This window comes from Lagenorhynchus albirostris, chromosome 2, assembly GCF_949774975.1.
Source record: "Lagenorhynchus albirostris chromosome 2, mLagAlb1.1, whole genome shotgun sequence".
Taxonomy (NCBI): Eukaryota; Metazoa; Chordata; class Mammalia; order Artiodactyla; family Delphinidae; genus Lagenorhynchus; species Lagenorhynchus albirostris.
In genome coordinates, this window is record NC_083096.1 from 46,157,216 (window position 1) to 46,178,779 (window position 21,564).

General features: G+C 40.9%; 1 long non-coding RNA gene across 1 annotated transcript in view; it reads right to left on the reverse strand.

Annotated features, from left to right (window-relative positions):
- Nucleotides 1–17,783: 17,783 nt before the first annotated feature.
- The window catches only part of LOC132515793 (uncharacterized), a 60,739-nt gene continuing 56,958 nt past the window's right edge, over nt 17,784–21,564 (reverse strand). Inside the window, exons 3-4 of the long non-coding RNA XR_009539187.1 lie at nt 18,844–18,990; nt 17,784–18,050 (exon numbers count right to left, since the gene is read on the reverse strand). This is a non-coding gene — a long non-coding RNA (uncharacterized LOC132515793). The remainder of the gene's footprint in view (nt 18,051–18,843; nt 18,991–21,564) is intronic.

A 21,564-nucleotide genomic window follows, 5' to 3' on the forward strand; every position in this document is an offset into this window, starting at 1 on the left:
TTGTGTTTGGTGTTAGGGAGTGTTCTAATTTCATTCTTTTACATGTAGCTGTCCAGTTTTCCCAGCACCACTTATTGAAGAGGCTGTCTTTTCTCCATTGTATATTCTTGCCTCCTTTATCAAAAATAAGTTGACCATATGTGCGTGGGTTTATCTCTGGTCTTTCTATCCTGTTCCATTGATCTATATTTCTGTTTTTGTACCAGTGCCATACTGTCTTGATTACTGTAGCTTTGTAGTACAGTGTGAAGTCCGGGAGCCTGATTCCTCCAGCTCCGTTTTTCTTTCTCAAGTTTGCTTTCACTATTCAGGGTCTTTTGTGTTTCCATACAAATTGTGAAATTTTTTGTTCTAGTTCTGTGAAAAATGCCTTTGGTAGTTTGATAGGGATTGCACTGAATCTGTAGATTGCTTTGGGTAGTTGAGTCATTTTCACAATGTTGATTCTTCCAATCCAAGAACATGGTATATCTCTCCATCTGTTGGTATCATCTTTAATTTCTTTCATCAGTGTCTTATAGTTTTCCGCATACAGGTCTTTTATCTCCTTAGGTAGGTTTATTCGTAGGTATTTTCTTCTTTTTGTTGCAATGGTAAATGGGAGTGTTTCCTTCATTTCTCTCTCAGAGTTTTCATCATTAGTGTATAGGAATGCAAGAGATTTCTGTGCATTAATTTTGTATCCTGCTACTTTACCAAATTTATTGATTATGAGCAAGATTTTAAAAAACATTTCTTGTAATGTAGATCTCCTGATGAATTGTCATAGCTTTTGTTTGTCTGAAATTTTTTTTTACCATATTTCTGAAGAATATATTAGTTGCATGTGGATTTTTCCCCTTTTAGTATTTTGAAGATGTTAGTTCATTTTCTTCTGGTTTACACAGTTTCTGCCCAGAGGTATACAATAATTCTTATTTGTTTCTCTCTATAAACTATCTTCATTCTTTGGTGGCTGCTAAGTTGTTTTCTTTTTTAATCCCTGGTTTTCAGCACTTTATAATGTGCCTTGTGTGACTCTGTATGTCGGTATTTGTATGTGTGTGTGATATTTTCTTTGATGTTTTCTGAGCTCACTGGATCTGTGAGTTTATAGTTTTAATCAAATTTGGAGATGTTTCAGCCTTGAGTCTTCTAATATGTTTGCTTTCTCTACCTCTCACTCTTCTTATTCTGGGACTCCAATTATATGCATCTTGGACTTCTTGATATTGTCTCACAGGTCACTGAGGTTTTGTTCATTTTTAAAGTCATTGTTCTCTGTTTCTTTTTGGATAGATTCTATCGCTATGTCTTCAAAGTCATTAGCCTTTTCTTTTGCAGTGTGACATCTGTTGTTAATCCCCTCCAGTGAATTCTTCATTTCAAATATTTTATTTTTCCACTCCAGAATTTCATTCTCATTGATTCTTTTTTATATGTTCTATTTCTCTTCTCACTATGTTTATGTCTTTCTTTATATACTTGAATATTACATTAATAACTGTTCTATCGCCCTGTAATTTCTGGCATCACTGTAATTTATGGATCTGTTTTTACTGATTGTCTTTACTCCTGGTTAGAGGACACGTTTTCCATTTTCTTGTCACATCTAGTTTAAAAAAAAAACTTATTGGTTCTGGACTTTGTAAATCTTACATTGTTAAGTGTCTGGATTTCATTGTGTTCTTTTAAAGAGGGTTGGGTTTTATATTTGTAGACACTTAAGTCACTATCAGATCAAAATAATCTTTTTTAAAAAAAATTTGTTTTACTTATTGATTTTTGGCTGTGTTGGGTCTTCGTTGCTGTGTGCGGACTTTCTCTAGTTGCGGCGAGCGGGGGCTACTCTTCGTTGTGGTGCGTGGGCTTCTCATTGTGGTGGCTTCTCTTGTTGTGGAGCATGGGCTCTAGGCACGTGGGCTTCAGTAGTTGTGGCTCGCGAGCTCTAGAGCTCAGGCTCAGTAGTTGTGGCACACGGGCTTAGTTGCTCCATGGCATGTGGGATCCTCCTGGACCAGATTCTGGACCAGGACATGGCTCAAACCCATGTCCCCTGCATTGGCAGACGGATTCTTAACCACTGTGCCACCAGGGAAGCCCCAAATAATCTTCTTGATAACTCTTTTTAAACTTTTGTAAGTAGTGCTAAAGTAGTTTTTACTCCAGGAATATTTCATACTTACTTCTAAGGTGTGACCTGTCAGGAATCCCCACTAAATGCCCCAGGTGATCCCAACGATCCTCCACTGTGGATGATCAGAGTTTGAACACATTCATCCCTGTGCAAGCTTACAGCTCCCCACCATTCTTTGAACAGCTTTGTATAATTTCACTCTGTGCATGTGTAGGTCAGTACTTAGCACAGATTCAAAGGGACCTTAATATAGATTTCTGGAGGGTTTCTTTTGAAAAGCGTCCTCATTTCTGGAGCTTCCTAAACATGTTTTTTAAATTCAATAAATTAAATTCATAAATGATTATTATTTCTTAAACATGCATAACAAACATACAATGTAACTATTACAGACAACTAATAAACCATAACAAACAACTAACTGATCATCAAATGATAACATGCGTTACTATGTTATTCATATTGATAACTTACACCTGTATGCTTAAGTCAATAAAGTGAAGAAATGAGTATCATTTCTTTGGTATTTACTAACCAAGTAACTTTATTATTATCCAAGTGATAAAATATATTACCAGACTCAGCCTTGCCATATAGCTTCACACAGCTCAGTGAAAATGTCTAGGTGGCGGCAGCAGCTGCTAGTTCAGACACTGTAGCTCCAGGTGCTTATTCTCAAGAGCAAGCTTCAGCCCAAGCCATTTCAGGTAGCAAAATATGCCTCTATCTCAGTTTGTATTCCCCAAAATCAGAATCTGAAAGAAGAATTTCAGTACAAGTAATTTATTTGGGAGGTGATTACAGGATGGACATTGAGAGAATAAGAAATTGAGTCATAAAGGGGATAAAGACAATAAATTGTGAGTTAATGAATTGTGGGTGACTGGGGATTAATACTACTGGGGACATTCTAAGAAAATGGATGGAACATACCTGAGAACTATTCCTCAGGAGTAGGAAGAATAGAAAGCTGAATTCTTTATTCACCTACTCCCATCTCTCATTGGCCGAGTGCTGCACCTGGGGCATCGGCCCTCAGCACTGTTGGCCACTCCATTCCTTAGAGCATAAGAGAGCACGGCCAAGCTTAGTCCTGCAGCTAGACAAAGCCATCAGGCAGAGTCACAGGAATTCATCAGAGTGTGTGGGAACCACAGGCAGTTGACCTCCAGGGTAAGTGGAGGGGATATGGGTGAGGCATCAACAGATCCTCCTTTCCTTGGAAACAGGAACTCATTCAAATCTCCTGTTCTGTTTACTCTAATCAAGCCCAACCATATTAACATCAAAAAAGAAGAAGGGTAATATAAGTCAGGTGCTCTCTAATGGAAGCTTGACCCTGAACAATACTGTGGGGTGAGGAGAGAGACAAAACAGTTACTAACAGTTGCTGAATGGGCAAAGGTTAAAAAAACAGTCCACAAGCAAACCAAACTTTTGGCCTCGTCAGCAGATTCCTTCTTTTAACCTTCTGTTCATCTGGCATGAGGTCTGTGATGCAGCTGGATCTCCATGGCAGTCAGACTCATGGTTATTGTATTTATATTGGGAGTGGGTATGTGTGGTGTGCTTTTCAAAGGAAGGGACACAGTCCTAAGTCTGTTCTCAGAGAATAGCTGTGGCCATTGTACTTTCAGTTCTTCAGGTTTTTCCCCAAAGGATGTGGAGGGGAAAAAAAAAAGACTTCCCACAGCACATAGGTGGCACAAGGACTCAAGCCAAGCCAGTGGCCATAATGATGAACTCATTTTAATGCCTGAAAGAACCCTGCCCAAACTTATGCAATACAGTTACTCTTTTATCATTCATTTTAATTTTGAAGTGAATTCTTAGAGAAATCAGTACTCAGGATAGATCCATATGACGGCAGAGTTGGAGACCGCAAAAAGATAATTTCATGGATACATTCACCCTCACCATATTTAAATCATGAAGTTCCTTGAGAGGAGAGATGCATTTATTTTTGCAATGAAAGATAAATCTTAATTGCAAGTACGCCTGCGATAGGTAACAGTCTGATTCAACATCATTCATTCATTCATTAATAGTGTCAAGCACTGTTTGAGGTGCTGGGGATATTATAGTGAATGAAACAACTAAAGTCCCTGCCTTCATGTGGCTGATAATTAATTGGGTGAGATCAACAATAAACAATTGAACATATAATAATCAAGTGGTCATAACTGCCAAGGCTCACAATAAATCAAAAGAAAGGGTATCAGGAATGCAGAAGTTCTGGATTGTTATTTATAGTAGGTGCCTTCTCTTAATAAGGTGATTTTGAGCACAGTGAAAAGTAAGTAAAGTAAGAGTGGATGCCGACCATACATGTAAGAGTGTTCCAGACTGAGAGATAGCATGTGCAAAGAGCCTGAGGTAGGGGCATGACTCATAATTCAAGAACAGCAAGGAAACCAAGAACAAGTGAGATAAGAGAAGTTATAGGAGAGAGGTATTTGGGTGGGATCAGGACACTTGCAAAGCACATAGAGCCGATGAACTAGTGAAGAAATTTGGTCATTGCTTTGAGTGACATATGAAGCCATTATACTTTTAAAAGAGCCCTCTGGCTGCCGTAGTAGGGCAGGAGTGGAGGAGTAGAGTAGTTAGGATGCCATTATAACAAATCAGGCAAGATGGTAGAGGCTTGGATCAGACCAGTACAATAGTGGTGGAGATGGTGAGAACTGGAGATATATTGATATTGAACTATATTGATATCGTTGATAGTAGAGACACAGGGTTTGTTCATTTGAACATGGGATAAAGAGAGGAGTCAAGGATGACTTCAAGATTCTTGACTTAAGCAACTGGAAGGGTGGAGTTACCATTTACCAATGTGGAGAAAAGTGTATGAGAAGCAGGTTTGATAGGGGAAACCACACCTTTGGTTTTGGTCCTAGTAAGTTTGAGATGTCTCTTAGACATCCAAGTGGAGATGTTAAGTAGGCAACTGAATATGTGTCTGGACTTCTGGGACAGAGTCCTGACTGGAAGTATAAATTGAGGAATCATATTTAAAGCCACATGACTAGAAGTAATCACGAAGGGAGTGAGTGTAGTTATGGAAGAGAAGCGGTCCAATGATGGAGCCTCCAGCTTAGAGTCAGGGAAAAGAAAAGGAACCAGTAAAAGAGACAGTGAAGTAGCAGCCACTGAGGTAGAAGGAAATTCAAGAGAGAATAGTGTACCAGAAGCCAAAGGAAGAAAAGATTTCCTAGGAGGAAGGGAAAGAGTGATCAATTATGTCAAATCCTGCTGATGGGACAAGCAAAAGGAAGATGGAGAATTTAACACTGGATTTGGCTCACATCATTTGGATGTCAGTGATCTTGACAAGTAAGGGCTGATAAAGGATCTTTCCATGAAAATAGTCTTCTTTACTTATAAAAGGGGTAATTGAGCCTCTGAAATGGAGTAAAGAGGAAGAAGATGAAGAATTTATGAAGAAGGAAGTCTGAAGGCAAATAAAACCAACCTCAGTAACTATATACAAGATCCCTCACCTCACTTGGCCGCAGTATTGAGAAGGGCCAAAAGAAAGAATTGGTCTGTACCCTCAGTTTTCTCTTCTGTATGATGGGAATGTTTATTGTACTTACCTTATAGGGTTATGGTTGGGATTCAGTGATCTAAAACATGTGAAGTATTTAGAATACTTCCTGGACGTAATCAGGTCTTAATGAATGTTTGCTCTAATTACTGTATCACTGTCATCATGTTTAATATTCTTATTTTCACTTCAGCTTGGAAATTTCATGACTCTATGTCATCATTATCATCTTGCTAAGAACCAACCATCCCTGATGGCTAGTTCCAGTGTTGTACTGCCACGGTAGGGTGTATCTGCTTCCTGCCCAAATATTAGTCATGGCTTCCTTGTCGACTTCTCTGTAAGAGTTCATTTTCGATCAGAGTAAAGTAGGCTAAAAAAAGGAGTTGGGAATGCTCTTTCCTTGGATGAGTGGTCCTTTATTGATACTATGGATTGGTAGATACAACAGGCTTTAATCTTAGGGCTTTAGTATTAGGTCCACTTGGCTTGAGATAAAACATTCTCTTGGAAAACTGGTCCCTGAGTTTGCTGTGGCTTTGGAAGTGGCTGCTCTCCACAGTTTATTTTTTTTTGCCTGGTTGTTTTTGAAGTGTTTACACTGCTCTTTCTAGCTAAAATTGCTAGGCTGACTTTGTTTCATCTGGACTTTATATTACACTATAATGATTAATCCACTTGGTCTGGCCAAAGTAAGCTAGCAACTAAGTACCACTTGTAATTTCCACAACAAATGATGTAATTCATCCTAGTCTGGAGTTTGTACTTGATAAGTGTCCAATCCTTGTCTACAGTGAATCTGGAACCTTGGGTATAACATCATGATGGAGATTTTAAATTTCTTACTCTTTTTCATCCCTCTTTTTGAAATTTGAGGGAGGGGATTTATGGACATGGGACTGAGACTGATAAAACTCAGACGGAAAGAAAGGGCCAAGAGAGGGTGACAATTAGTTGATCTCTCACTGAATTTGATCTGTCTTCCCTCCTCAAGGCAAGGATGGCAGCACGGAGCTACCTCCATGCCAAAGCAGTCAATCAGTGAGGTGAAGCTGCTGCGGAGGAGGGGGTGGGAGCCTTTGGCCACCACTGTCCTGCTTCCTCAGGACACTTTCCAGACTCTTTGAGGATGGGGTGTGTGTGTATGTTTTGAGTCAGATATCTTTATTTGTATTTTCCAGATGTGGACAGTGAAGTTCACAGAGAATGTAGTACCTCATTAAAGTCACACAACCAGTAAGTAGGAAAGCCAGGATTTGAACGCAGGTCAGCCTAATTTCAAAATCTATATCCTTAAACCTTATTCAATATTGCCTCCTGATTCAATCTTACTTTTTTAAGCATACAGTTCAGTTATTTTTAGTATATTTGAGTTGTACGAACATCACCAAAATCAATTTGGGAATATTTTCATCACCAAATAGAAACCCTGTATCCTTTAGCCATCAACTTCTAAACCTACCGTTCTGCCAGCCTTAGGCAACCACTATCCTACTTTCTGTCTATAGATTTGCTTATACTGGATAATTCATATAAAGGGAATCATACAATATCGGTCTTTTGTGACTGGCTTTTTTCAGTTAACATAATTTTTTTAAAAAAATTACTTTAATTAATTTATTTTTTATATAGTAGGTTAAGCATAATTTTTAAAGAAAGACTTTTTTGAGCAGTCTTAGGTTCAGAGCAAAATTAAGAAGAAGGTACGAAAATTTTCCATATGCCTCCAAACCCCACCCACACAGAGCCTTCCCCGTTATCAACATCCTGCACCAGTGTGGTACACTTGTTACAACTGATGACCCTACAATGACACATCACAGTTACCCAAAGTCCACAGTTACTTTATGGTTCACTCTTGGTGTTGTACATTCTTTGGATTTGGACAAATGTATAATAATATATATCCATCGTTATAGTATCATAGAGTATTTTCACTGGCCTTAAAATCCTCTGTGCTCCACCTGTTCATCCCTCCCTCCTTGCCCCCAACTCCTGGTAACCATTGATTTTTTTACTATCTTCATAATTTTGCTTCTTGAAATAATGATTTGAGAATTTATTCCAGAAAGATAAAGAAAAGAGAAAAACAAGCAATTCAAATAACAATTGACTAAACTCAGCTGCTCGATACAAAGTAAAGCTGGAAAAAAAACAAAAACAAAAACAAATCCCTGCACTAAACAGAACAACACCGCTCCCCTCCTGGAGCAAAATGACATTGAAAACTAAGCCTCAAAAGTTAGCAACCCAAGTTGGATTAGCAAGTCAGGAGGCTCTGGAAAGAACAGCTTCAAGAAGAAAATAAATTTCCTCTAAAGTGTTGCAGATTCTAGATTATTATCTTAGTGAGAAAGTGAAGGCAAATGACAATAATACATTATAAAAATTCAGCACCTTGCTTCCTCTACTTCTTCCCTCTTCCTCCCAGTTTAGGTATGTGCATTTCTTTTTCTACTGGCAAGGTTATATGCCATAGAATTTCTTCACTTTTTCTATGAGTCCAAACATACGTTAAAATGTAAGCTCTATGAAGGCAGGGGTACTTTGTCTGTTTTCTTCATTGATCTATCCCTAGCACTTAGAATGGTGCTGGCCCAGAGTATGTAATCAATAAATATTTTTTTGTTTGAATAGAATGAAATTTACCAAATAATGACTAATATTCATTTAATTAAAATAAGTCCTGGTTATTTTTAAACTTAATAAACAGCCAAAATGCAGAAGAATTAATTATATAAGAAAGTATAAATTCTATAAGTTTTGACAATGTAAAATTAACTATATGATGAACTGAAGCTGTGACATTGGGGGTAGCCATGAGGGGAGGAGGGGAACACAGGGCTATTAAATCTCTCGTCTTAGAGGGAAGTCAAGAGATACCGTCTGAAATTGATGGATCAAGAAATGGAGGGATGTACTGGGTAAAGCTATAGAAGTATGTAACAGAATAATAAAAAATGAAATACATCTGGCAGTGGTTGTTGAAGTGTAAATGAGCAAAGATCTTCATCTTTCATGAGGGGACCCATCAGATGTACTTTGAAGTTGATATCGAAGTTATCGAAGATAAAAGGCTAACAAATTATTATTGTGGGTGTTGGTCTCAGAAGGATTAAATTTAGAGCAATTTTAAGCTGTTACCTCTGGGGAATGCCACGGAAAAAGACCTGTACTTTCTTTTTTTTTCAAATTACTCTCCATTACCAACTGAATTGTTATTGCCAGGTAGCCATATTTTAAAGGTGATATTTTTAATTTAAAAATAGTTTCTAGAAAAGAGAAGAATTTTTAGGGCAGAAAAAAAACATTGCAACAGTTTGCAATTACATACTGTCTACCATCAAGGACTGTCAAACATTTTGCAAACATTATCTGATGGTGAGTGTCAGAATCTACATTTGCCAGATGGAGAAATTCAGACAAAGATGGAAGTGACTTGCGCATTTTTCAGTGCATCTGTGACCAAGCCAGTGATAAAACCCAGGCTTCCTGGATTCTGAGTCCAAAGACAGATTTGGATTGATTTCTTCTTAGAAAAACCACCACATATTGGTGTGACAATAGTTTAGGAAGAAATCCAAACGAATAGATGACATGCTCTGTGTTTAGAGCTTGGAAAATGCCTGTATTTTTCCATCCAATAATTTGGTGCCAAAATGCACATTGTCTGTCAAGAGAAAGACCAGTGCTTCTCTGAAGCACCTGATGGGAATATATATATCATTTCAAGGAGTTGTGCCTACAAAAATAAAAAGTGACAATCCCTATAACAACCATAATTCATTTTTAAGTCTCACTGTATATATAAAGATTTCTGCCATTTTATGGCCAATTAGGAAACTAAATATGGCTAATTAGCTTGATAAATAATTATGATTATTCTGCCATAGCCTCTAATATTAATTCAGACTACTAGCATAGGTGGAAAGGATAAAAAAACTTTTACTGATCTGGCATCATTTTACCTATTGATTCTACTCTTGATGTGAGTGTGTATGTGTGTGTGTGTGTGTGTGTGTGCGCGCGTGTGTGTGTATCTTTTGCCTGACTTCCCCATTTGATTAAAACTCTGGAGGGGAGTCATTAAATGATTATAGTGGATTCCTCTTGTTTTGTCAGTAAAGTTCCCTCCTCATTTATCCTACCCCCAAAACGACAAATAAACACTTCTGAAAACAGGTCTATAGCAGATGATACTGGCCCAAATAACCGAAGTGAGCATTGGACCAAAGCTGCTGCTTTGGAAGAACTTCCAGGAGAATTTGGAAGAGGACACTGTGAGAGTCCAGACTCAGTCTGGCTGGTTTCTTGACACAAGGAGAGCTGTTTTAGGTGAGGAGCTGTTGGTGGCCATGTTTTTAGTGTGTGGACTGAGAAACAGGGAAAGGAAGAAGAAAGTGGATGTATGGAGAGGAGCAAAAGTGAGGCATGAATATAGTAACCATGAATTAATCTTTCTAAAAATTGTAGTAGAATATACACAATAGAAAACTTACCATTTAAACCCTTTTTGAGTGAACAATTCAGTGGTAGTAATATTAAGTACATTCACATTGTTGTACAGCCACCACCACCATCCATCTCCAGAATTTTTTATCTTCCCAGACTGAAACTCTGTACCCATTAGACAATAATTCTCTGTTTCCCCATTCTCCTAGCCCCTGCTAACTACCATTCTCTCTGTGAACCTGACAAGTCTGGGGATTAATAATCATTCTTTCCAGCGTACTGTTGAACTTTGTGCCAGTTAGCAATTTATTGTCACTCACATCCGAATTCACCCTTCAATGCGTGCTCTGCAATGATAGATGGAATTCCTTTAAGCATTTCTCCTCTACAAAGAGCACTCGTTAAGCTTTCTCAGTAGAGGTCACTCAAGGGAGAACGCAGGAGGAAGGGGCCCTCCTGCTGCTTCTGGCAGCTCCATTATCAGCTGGTGGTACTCTGACCCAGTTCTGGCACAGGCCCCAAAGTCATGGTGCCTTGGTGTCCTTGCAGCCTTGCCCGCCCTAACAGTCCCCTTCCTGTGGGCTTCCTGACATGGACACCATATGCTCCAGGCCTCCTATCTGCAATGGCACTTGTACTCGCTCTGCACGCCCATGTGTCAGGCCACTGGATGTGGTTTTTCTACACCCCACTATGTCTCAGAGAGTTGCTTCCTGCTTGCCCAGTGACTGCAGACCAGCTCTGGACCGGGTGGATCAGCAGACCTCTCTGCTGCCCAGTGGTTGCAATCCCAGCCTCGGGAAGGGAGTCCTCTTTTGCTGTTGTCCCTCCTTGGGTATTCGCCCTCAGCTTTAGGGTACCACATAGAGTTCCCTTGTATCTTATAATTGCTCTTTTATCAGAAAATTTAAAATATTTACATGAAATTTCTCCTATTTAAGTCACCTTGAGGTTTCTGCCTCTTGATTGGACCGAGACTGACATACAGTGATTGTGGGCAGAGTGAAAGAGTAAACCAGGATGTTCCTACAGAAACTGAAATGTATGGTCGCCTCCTCTAGAGACGGGAGGGAAGGTCCTGACTGCATTTGAGGCTCTGGCTCTAGGTTATTTCTAGAGTACACTAGCTACCTGCCCCTGGGTTCGGAGATAAACCTGTCTCTAAAATAAACTCTAGGGGCTTCTCTGGTGGTGCAGTGGTTAAGAATCTGCCTGCCAATGCAGGGGACATGGGTTCGAGCCCTGGTCCAGGAAGATCCCACATGCCGCAGAGCAACTAAGCCCGTGTGCCACAACTACTGAGCCTGCGCTCTACAGCCCGCAAGCCACAACTACTGAGCCCGTGTGCCACAACTACTAAAGCCTGAGAGCCTAGAGCCCGTGCTCCGCAACAAGAGAAGCCACCACGATGAGAAGGCTGCGCACCACAACGAAGAGTAGCCCCCGCTCGGCGCAACTAGAGGAAGCCTGCGCACAGCAACGAAGACCCAATGCAGCCAAAAATAAATAAATAAATTTGTGAAAAATAAAATAAGCTCTATCTCTTGTCTTTAAGGGAGCTCAAGTGTGTTTCTGTTAGTTGAAACCAATAATAAATATGCAATTTCACATTCTCTCAAATGTGGTTCAGAAAAAAGGATGGAGGCATAAAGAAGGACTATTCCAGAAGTGCAAAAAAAAAAAAAAAAAGGGAGAGGAAGGAAGACTATGCTGAAGATAAACATGAGAGCAACTTCCAGTTTTTTAAGAATCTCAGTTGGGTTTGCTGTTGATGTTGGGGATTCAGGTTCTAGGACTCACCTCACTTATCACCAGTGGGGACTCACACAAATGGAGCTGAGTAGGGCACTGGCTCAGGGATTCTGAATGCAAGGCAGCGTGGCTGGGGCCGAGTGAGTCCTCCTACTCCCATCACAGCCAGACCTTGGGATCTGCTCAGCCAGTGTATCTGAGAAAGGGGTTGGGTGTGCAGAGCCAAGCCAGGTTCACTCAGCAGCTGGCGGTAAGGAACAGAGCTGCCTCACTGCTTCAACCACAAGGTGGCAGAGTCGGAGCCTGCTCCCTGGGACAGAGAACGCTCAGGTGAAGGGAACGCACTGAACTGGTTTTGCTCAGCAGACGAAAGTCCCTGCCCATTAGGAAAGCGTGGCTTAGTACATGTCAGATTTTCACCCATCGGATTTGCCATTTTTGTCTGAGGCGGAGTAAGCAATGAGGAGCGGAGAGAGGTGGAACCTCCCGTTCCTGCACTTCTCCCCGCCCCCGTGAAGACAGCACTAAAATGTTGGTGTCAGTTGCCCCCTCCATGAGCCAAGACGGAACTTAGGGAGACAAGGAACACAAACACTCCTCCCTTCCAATAGTAACTTTCCTTACCTATCCAAGTAGGGGGGGTTTTAAGACTGCACAGAGTATTCGACGCTTTATACTGATCACATAGAATCATGATTATCTTTCAAAGTGCCTTTTTTTTTAACAGAAAAAAATCATATGTCAATCCTCAGTAGAGTGTGAAACCTGAGATGCTTTTGCTATGAATGGAGTGAATCTAAGTGAATCCATCCACCCTCTTCCATCTGGAGGTACAAAGTTGGATGAGATACGGTCCCTGCCTTTTAGAAAGTAGAGCACTTCCACCCATATTTTACCTCTCCTGGTTCTGCCATGGAGAAAGAAAATTAAACTGGGCTCCAACCAATCAAAATGGAGGGTGAAACAAGAGTGGATTCTACAACCAATCAGAGCAGATGCCGCAACCAACGTCAGAAATGCTGGCTGTAAACAACTGGTCAGGCTGTACAGCATAGTACGTCCCAGTGGCTGCCAGCTCTGGATCTGTGAGAACCCGTGTCTGAGGTCAAGGGAAGGACTGTAGGAGAGCCCCTGGCTGCTCTGACTGAAGTCATATCTTCTGGTCTAACTTAATTGCATCTCAAGGTACTGAAAGAAACTGTCAGGCAGTTAAGGATTTTTGAAAAATATTTCCTCTGAAATTTACTCTTCCCATAACCTTAATCATCTCAGTACACTGCAACACAGTTTTTCTAGAGTAACTAACTGGCCAGTGCTTTGGAGTCATCTGTTTTTCTTCTTTCGTTCTATATCCTACATTTGCATTGTAGGCAAATCCTGGCCATTCCCCCTTCAAATTATGTCCATTACCTGACTACTTGTCAGCACTTCTATGACTACTTTCCTGGCCAAGTCGCCGTCGTTTCTTGCCTGGTTCACTGCAGTAGCCTCCACACTGGTCTCCTTCCCTTCTTCAGTCTACTCTCAACCTGACAGCCTGAGTGATTCCATTAAAATACAAGTCAGGCTGTGTTACTCCTCTCCTGGCACCCCTCCAATGGCTTCTCACCTCAGAGTAAAAGCCAAAAGACTTACACTGGTCTGCAAGGCCCTATACCACCTCGATTCCCATTACCTCTCTGGCCTTATCTCCTACCAGCTCAACGTGGTAGATTCACGGCAAAAACCGGTCCTAATTTTCCACCCCTCACTATTTTCACATCCTTTGCAATGTGACTTCAAGGCTCTCCCCGTGAAGAAATGAAGTTTGTTCCCGACCCCTTGAAACTAAGCTGGTCTTATGAATTGCTCTGGCCAACAGAATGCGGCAGAAGTACCGTTGTTTCAGTTCTGAGCCCAGGGCTCAAGAGGTCTTGTGTACATGCACGCTCTCTCTTTTCTTCCCTCTCCCCACCCTGTTTCTCTCTCTCTTTCTCTCCATCCCCTCTCTCCCTTTCCTCCTGTTACGGTCTCTCCCGCTCTTCTTTCTTTCTCTCCTCACCTTTCTCCCCACCCTCCCTGCTAGGCATGAGAACAGAATATCATCTTACTGGAGGATGAGAGACACACAGGTATGTGGAGCAGAGCTAAGTCAACCCAGTTGTCTTATCCAAGTCTCAACACATGTGAGAGAGCCCAAGATCAGAGCTATGCTGGCTTGCCACTGACTGCAGAGGCATGAATAAGCCCTGCTAAGCTCAGCTCAGCTCAGCAGAAACACCCAGGTGATCTTCAGACTCATGAGTAAAACTAAGTGTTTATTATGATACAACACTGGGGTTCTGAGGTAGCTTGTTACTTAGCATTATTGTGGAATAGATAACTGATACATTTTCCAGTCATAGTAGCCTTCTGGAAAAGACTAGTCACATCTCTACCTCAGAGTTTTTGTACTTGCTGTTCCCTCTGGCTAGAATACTCTTCCTTGACCCCCCCCCCCCAATATCTGCACATCTTAATCCCTAACCTCCCTCAGATCTTTGCTCAAATATAACCTTCTAAACTTTTTTTTTTTTAAATCTAGTTTTGCTTTGCTGACATGATTTCAACTGGGGTAACAAAGACAAATTCATCAACAATATCTTCCAAAAGAAATTTGACGTTCATATGTATCATAGCATTTAAAATTTGAGTCTAGAATTTAGTTGTAGAATATAGGGGAGTATGAAACAGTGGACAAATATTGACTTTGGATTCATTGTACTTGAATTTGAATGCTAATTTCTCTACTTCCACAGTGCTGAAGAAGTTGAGTTAATTTCTTTCAGTCTAAGTTTCCTCATCTGCAAAACTGGAATAATGTTTTTATTGCAGCATTTTTGTAACAATTCAATGAGGTAAAGCAATGGCTTTCAAATTTTTAAAATTGTGATCCACATTTAAAAAAAACACCTTTTTAATCATTTGGAACACACACACTATGTCTATGTATACAAATATGAAAATTAAAAATTCATAGAATGATACTTATCTTTCCTATGAGAAATCATATATTTACATCAAAATGTTAATTTCAATTTACATTAAAAAATTTTACATGATCTGTCTTCTTGACCAATAGTGGGTAAAGCTTTTATTTTATTTTATTTCATTCTATCTTTTAATATTTTAATTTTATTAGAGAATACTTGATTTATAATGTTGTGTTAGTTTCAGGTTAGTTTCACAACAAAGTGATTCAGCTATACATACACATATAGTCATTCTCTTTAAGATTCTTTTCTCATATAGGTTATCACAGAATATTTTTAAAAATTTAATTTTATTTTATTTTTAACATCTTTATTGGAGTATAATTGCTTTACAATGGTGTGTTAGTTTCTGCTTTATAACAAAGTGAATCAGCTATACATATACCTAGATCCCCAAATCTCCTCCATCTTGCGTCTCCCTCCCATCCTCCTTATTCCACCCCTCTAGGTGGTCACAAAGCACTGAGCTGATCTCCCTGTATCACAGAATATTGGGTAGAGCTCCCTGTGCTATACAGTAGGTCCCCATTGGTCATCTGTCTTATATATAGTAGTGTGCGTGTGTTCATCCCAAGCTCCTGATTTATCCCTCCCCCTGACATTTTCTCTTTGGTAACCGTAAGTTTGTTTTTGATATCTGTAAGTCTGCTTCTGTTTTGTAAATAAGTTCATTTGTATCTTTTTTAAAAAATTAGATTCCACATCCACATATGAGTGATATCATATGATACTTGTCTTTCTCTGTCTGTTACTTCACTTAGTATGATAATCTCTAGGTCCATCCATGTTGCTCCAAATGGCATTATTTCATTCTTTTTTATGGCTGAGTAATATTCCATTGCATATATGTACCACAACTTCTTTATCTATTCCTCTGTCGATAGATATTTAGGTTGCTTCCATGTCTTGGCTATTGTAAATAGTGCTGCAATGAACATTGGGGTGCATGTATCCTTTCGAATTATGGTTTTCTCTGGATATATGCCCAGGAGTGAGATTGCTGGATCATATGGTAGTTCTATTTTAAGTTTTTTAAGGAACCTCCATACTGTTCTCCATAGTGGTTGTACCAATTTACATTCCCACCAACAGTGTAGGATATCACCTTCTAAACTTATGGTTACCAAAGGGGAAAGGATAAATTAGGAGGTTGGTATTAACATTTACACACTACTGTATATAAAATAGATAACCAACAAGGACCTATTGTATAGCACAAGGAACTATATTCAAAATTTTGTAATAACCTATAAGGGAAAAGAATCTGAAAAGAATATCTATATCTATATGTATATCTACATGTACAACTGAATTACTGTACTGTACACCTGAAACTAACACAACATTGTAAATCAAGCTATACTTCGATTACAAAAAAGTTTAATCAAGATAGGAAAAAAAAATATCATCTTCTTAGTGAGATCTTGTCTGGCCATATATAATACAATCTTATTCTAACACTTCCTATTTCCCTCTTTTAATTTTAACTTTCTCCTTAGCATTTTTTGCTAACAAATATATTTTATATGTTCCTTATCTTTCTTGCTTATGATCTAAATCGCTTGCAAGCTCCTTGGGAACAGGGATTTTTGCCTGTTTTATTCATTACTATATCACCATGCTTAGAACAGTGCCTGGCACATAAAAATAACACAGTACATATTTATCAAATAAGTAAGTGAATGAATGTGAATTCTTCAAAATGGTAGGGTGGACTGAAAACGTTTTCTTAATTTTTAAAACTGGCAAAGTTAAGGCTCCCCAAATTAGATTAGTTTTATCTAACTTCTCTCCTTGTCCACATAATAATCTCTGTCACAGCCACCCTGAACTCCTGTCTGGATAGTTGCAATTGCTTCCCAACTAGTATTTTCACATCTGTCTTTCTCCCTATGATCCCTTCCCTCCATCCCAGCTGGGGTGCTCTCTTAAAAGGGAAAGCCTGACTGAGACTGAAATCCTTAGCAAAGCCTAACAGGACCTGCAAGATCTAGCTCTGCTCCCTCCCCACCTTCGACTCACACACACTCTTCTCCTCATTCTCCTTGCTACTTCACTAGTCTTGCCGTTTCTTAAACTGGCCATGACCTCTCCTGCCTCAGGGACTTTACACGAGCTGTTCCCTGTGATGAAGAGCATCTTTATCATCCCTTGGCCGAGTTACCTCCTATTCATCCTCCTGGTCTCCTGGCAAGGATCATCTCCTCAAGAAAAGCCTTCCCTGAACCTCCAGGCTCAAGTTTCTCTGATACTTCATGTTATTCTTTAAGGCACACCATACAGTTTATACTCCTATGTTCGTGCAATTACTTGTTTAATATCTGCCTTTCCCAACATGCTGCAAGCTCAGTGAGGACCTAAAAACTCTTCAACAGATCATTTGGCTACGTTTGGTCTATGGTGCAGAGAAGGCCTTGGTAGGTGAGAAACTTGTAGCGTCAAACAGGAAGCCTCTGAAGAAAAGGGCTTTCACATAATAAGTCAAGTCTTCCAGGAAAGACTCAGTTCTGATGATATTTGTGTGCCTTTCTAAAGCCACAGAGGTCGATAAGCCACTCCTCCCCGTGACCATCACCAGCCCATTAGCAGAAGACAGTCAGAGCGAATACTTCCCGTCTAAGGGGGGTGTGTTGAAGAAAAGCACCTCTTGCCATTCTTGCAATGTCATGATTTATGCAGCGAGGTACTGCTGCAGATGACAGCAATTAGGAACAGAACCTGACACAGCGAGAACAATAGCAGTAGTGTTGATTAACTCTAGGTAGGATATTAGTCTTCTATTGCTGTGAACAAATTACCACAAACTAAGTGGATTAAAACAACACAAACTTATTATCTTACGTTTTCCATGGATCAGAAGTCTGAGCACAGCTTTGCTGGATCCCTGCTCAGGGGATCACAAGGCTGCAGTTAGGGCACCGGCCAGGCTGAGTTCTCATCTGAGGTGTGGGGTCCCCTTCCAAGCTCAGTCGGGTTGTTGGCAGAATTCAGTTTCTCATGACCTCGTAGGAATACGTTCCCCGTTTCCTTGCTAGCTGTCATCTGGGGATCACACTCAGCTCCCAGAGGCCATCGGTATTCCTTGCCATGTGGTCCCCATGCTATTCACAGCATGGATGTTTACTTTCTTCCAGGCCAGCAGGAGCCCACTTCTAGGATTTCTCACCTGTGACCAGCGGAGAAAGCTCTGTGCTTTTAACCTGACTAAGTCAGGTCCATCCCATGACCTCCCTTTTGCCATATTACGTACCACAGCCATGGGAGTGGTCACTCGTCATATTCACAGGCTCCGCTTTGCCCAAGGATGTTAAACAGGGCATCACACCAGGGCATCCTGCCTAGCACCAGCAGCCGGGACAGCTGATGTTAATAACCATGAACCCTTGAGTGCGTATTCCTCGCCTGCACTGTGCTAGGTGCTTTTCAGCATTTAATCTTTAAAATAATCTGTGAGGAAAATTCCATTGCTTTCCCTGTTTTACCTGGTTTACAGGTGACTGTCCAGTTTTATACAATCACTAGGAAGCGTAACTAGATTTTAAGCTCCAGTCTTTCTGATTCTAGAATCCATTCTTATACACCTTACCTCAAGACAGCTGTTTCTCCTGTAACCAGGGGAATGAGGATTATTACTGTTTTATGGATGTAAACACTGGTTTGGGGAGATCAAGTAACACACTCAAGGCCACCTGGTTGGTAAGTGCTAGAGCAGCCATCAATCTAATCTTCTCTTTCTCAGCCCCAGGCTGTTGGCACCCCATGTAATAGCGGGACATTCAAATCGCTTGTCAGCTAGAAGGAACTCAGTAATGAACCCTCCCCCAGGGACCAGAAGAACCAGCATGCCTTCAGGCTCCAACACTTGATTGAATGACATGACACACGTTATCAGTGCTATTTCTTTTAACCTGCAGTGAGTGAAAGCAGAGGTGTTTTATTCCCAAGCTGAGGAAACTTACCTGAGCTAAGGGCACCTGGAATCATTCCCTCAGAAGTTTCCTGATACTTAGCACCAGAAGTCGCTCCTCCCAAGATGGTAAAAGGTTAGTGATCATTAACTCCTCTCTTCTGTGCATTTACACGTTTGAATGAAAAGTGTCCGGGGGCTGAAACAAATAATTATTCAGGAGTGAGGATGTATTTCCCTGGGACTAACATCGTCTTGTTTTCATTGCTTCCTGCAGGAAGACAACACAGCTTTGGCCCCGACCTGCTAACAAATACAATTATCCTTTGTAAATGTGACACCTCCCCCCCGCATACACTTTGTGCTTTGGCAACCAGAGGTCAACCTCCACCTGAGAGTGCTGTCCACTTTGTTTCTCTCGATAGCTCTCAATGCCAATAGTCAGCTTGGTGCAGAAACAGCTATTCAAAGGACATACCTGCCTCCAGCACCTCAACTGTAACCCCCTGTCCTGCTACTGTGCTTCAGGTAAGAAGCAGAAAATAAAGTTGTCAGAAAAGTTTCATTTCATCTGAGTGCCCTGCCAGGTGAAGGTCTGGATTATAACTGCATTCCTCTGTCAGCAGCCACTCCTCCCGGTGGGCAGCTCTCCTCCCAGGGCTGCAGCTTGCCCAGCACCAGGAGTACCACTTTCTTCTCCTGCCCCTTCAGGACCAGGGCTGGTAACAGCTGCCCACCTGGCACTCATCACCCACCCCTTGATGGCCCACACCTCAGTATATAGCTCCATCCTAAAAATGCTCTTAATTAACCTTTAATTAATTGGAGTGTGGCATCCATATCCAAGAACCCTGGCTGATAATCACTTTAAATTCTTAATGGAATTATTGACTTATGCAGTGAGTATAAACTGGTGATAAAAAGCAGTAGGCATATGGCTGATGGGGCACTGGAGATTTGTATATTGCCAAAATAACATCGCATCGTGTACTTGCTAGTCACATGGGGAAAACATCATGCTACAATGGAAGGATGAGACTACCATTTGCCTTAATTGATGGTTCAATGCTAGGATCCTCAATGGTGAGTCAACCAGAACATATGTATCTTATGATGAAATGCAATATAAAGTCCACATCTATGACATAATCTAGCTAACAAGATTTAAATTGAATCATCATGCCTTTGCTTTTTCCTACCCGTTTATAAAAAATAAGTGGGTTAGAGAAACAAGCTAAATGATATTGCAGAGAAGCACCTAGTCAAATCCAGAAGATGGGATGTTCTGTAGATAACTGGCCAAATCCGTTTAACAAGCATGCTATCATGTCTATACTTGATCTTTTTTAAAAAAGGACTTAAAATTGGATATGTGATGTACATGCTCTGATTGGTTCCTCATTGAACAAACTAGCTAGAAAGGACATTTGGGGGATGATTTAGATAATCAAATATGGACTGGTTATTATTAAGATGTATTGACATGGAAAGTTTCAGATCATTAACTGGGAGTAAATGCAACTGTCCAGGGAAGGGACTGTGAAGAATAAAAAAGGGCTGAGGACATAGCCTTCAGAAACATCAAGATTTCAGAGAGAACACTAGAGGTGGAGAGCTGGTCGGGGACTGACGAGGAGCCAGGAGACAACAGAAGAAGCAGGAAGGCCAGGGGAGGAGGGTGTTCCCAGAAGGAGGGAAAAGTCAGGTGTATCATACACTACAGACAGGCGAGCGGGAGGATGAAAAGGAGGCCACTGATATTACAGTAGGAAGTCCTCGGAGACTTCTGCACGTGGAAAGGCAAGGAACAGAGATGGCTCTTGTAAGAATGGTATTAGAAGGAAGGAAGAACACAGGACAGTAACTGGAGGGAAGCAACGGTGCCCATCTTTGCACGAGGAGGTGGAAGAGGAGGAGTTGCATTCAGGTTGTATCCTGGGTAAATGAAACTCCTCGAAACTACTCCTGTACCCAGAATACAGTGTGGGTGGCGCCCCCTGGAGGACGCAAAGGGAAGGGCTTATGAAGCAGGCAGAGTACATAGAGTTGTTTGGAAATGGAGAGTTAAGCAATTTGTAGACTAATTGGAAAAGGTCAGTAGGGATGCAGAGATTGAAAATCTAAGAGGAGAAGGAAGGATCACTTATGGCACAGGGTGCAGAAGTTCACAGAGCAGGGAATAACGTGGCAAGCAGCAGACAAGGCCGCTGAGCCTTGTGGAGGATCTCTGAATCAGCAGGAAGAGAGCCAGGACCCAAACAATGGAATTCTCACCTTCTGTGGAAGTCACCAAGCTGGTGATGATGAGCAATGATAAGCATACTTTGAGAGCAGGTTTTCCAAGTGGCAGTGTTTTGGAGTTCTGCAAAGCCACATCAGCGGTCACTAGATTGTGTGGGCCTCACACTTACTGGGGCAGGGGACTGTCAATGTGATGGGACTTGAGGGGTGGACCCATCACCCCAGGAAAATCTCCCCAAAGCTCTTCATAACGACACTGTGATGGAATGAATAAACAATAAAAGGTTTTGAGTCAGCAGACGAGTTTTTGGCCCTTTTCTTCTGTCACGTACACTTCTTGAACTTCAGCTTGACTTGCTTCAATGAACTTTTACTCAATACAGGGCACAAAGGACACTGTTCTTAGTACAGCCCGTGACATTCTATTCAATCAAGAATCTGTTTGGAGAAGGGGCGGAATATTTTTGGCCTGAAATGAGAAATATAAAACGGTTCTCCATGTGCCTGGAACAGAGAACAGCCTCCCTAAAAA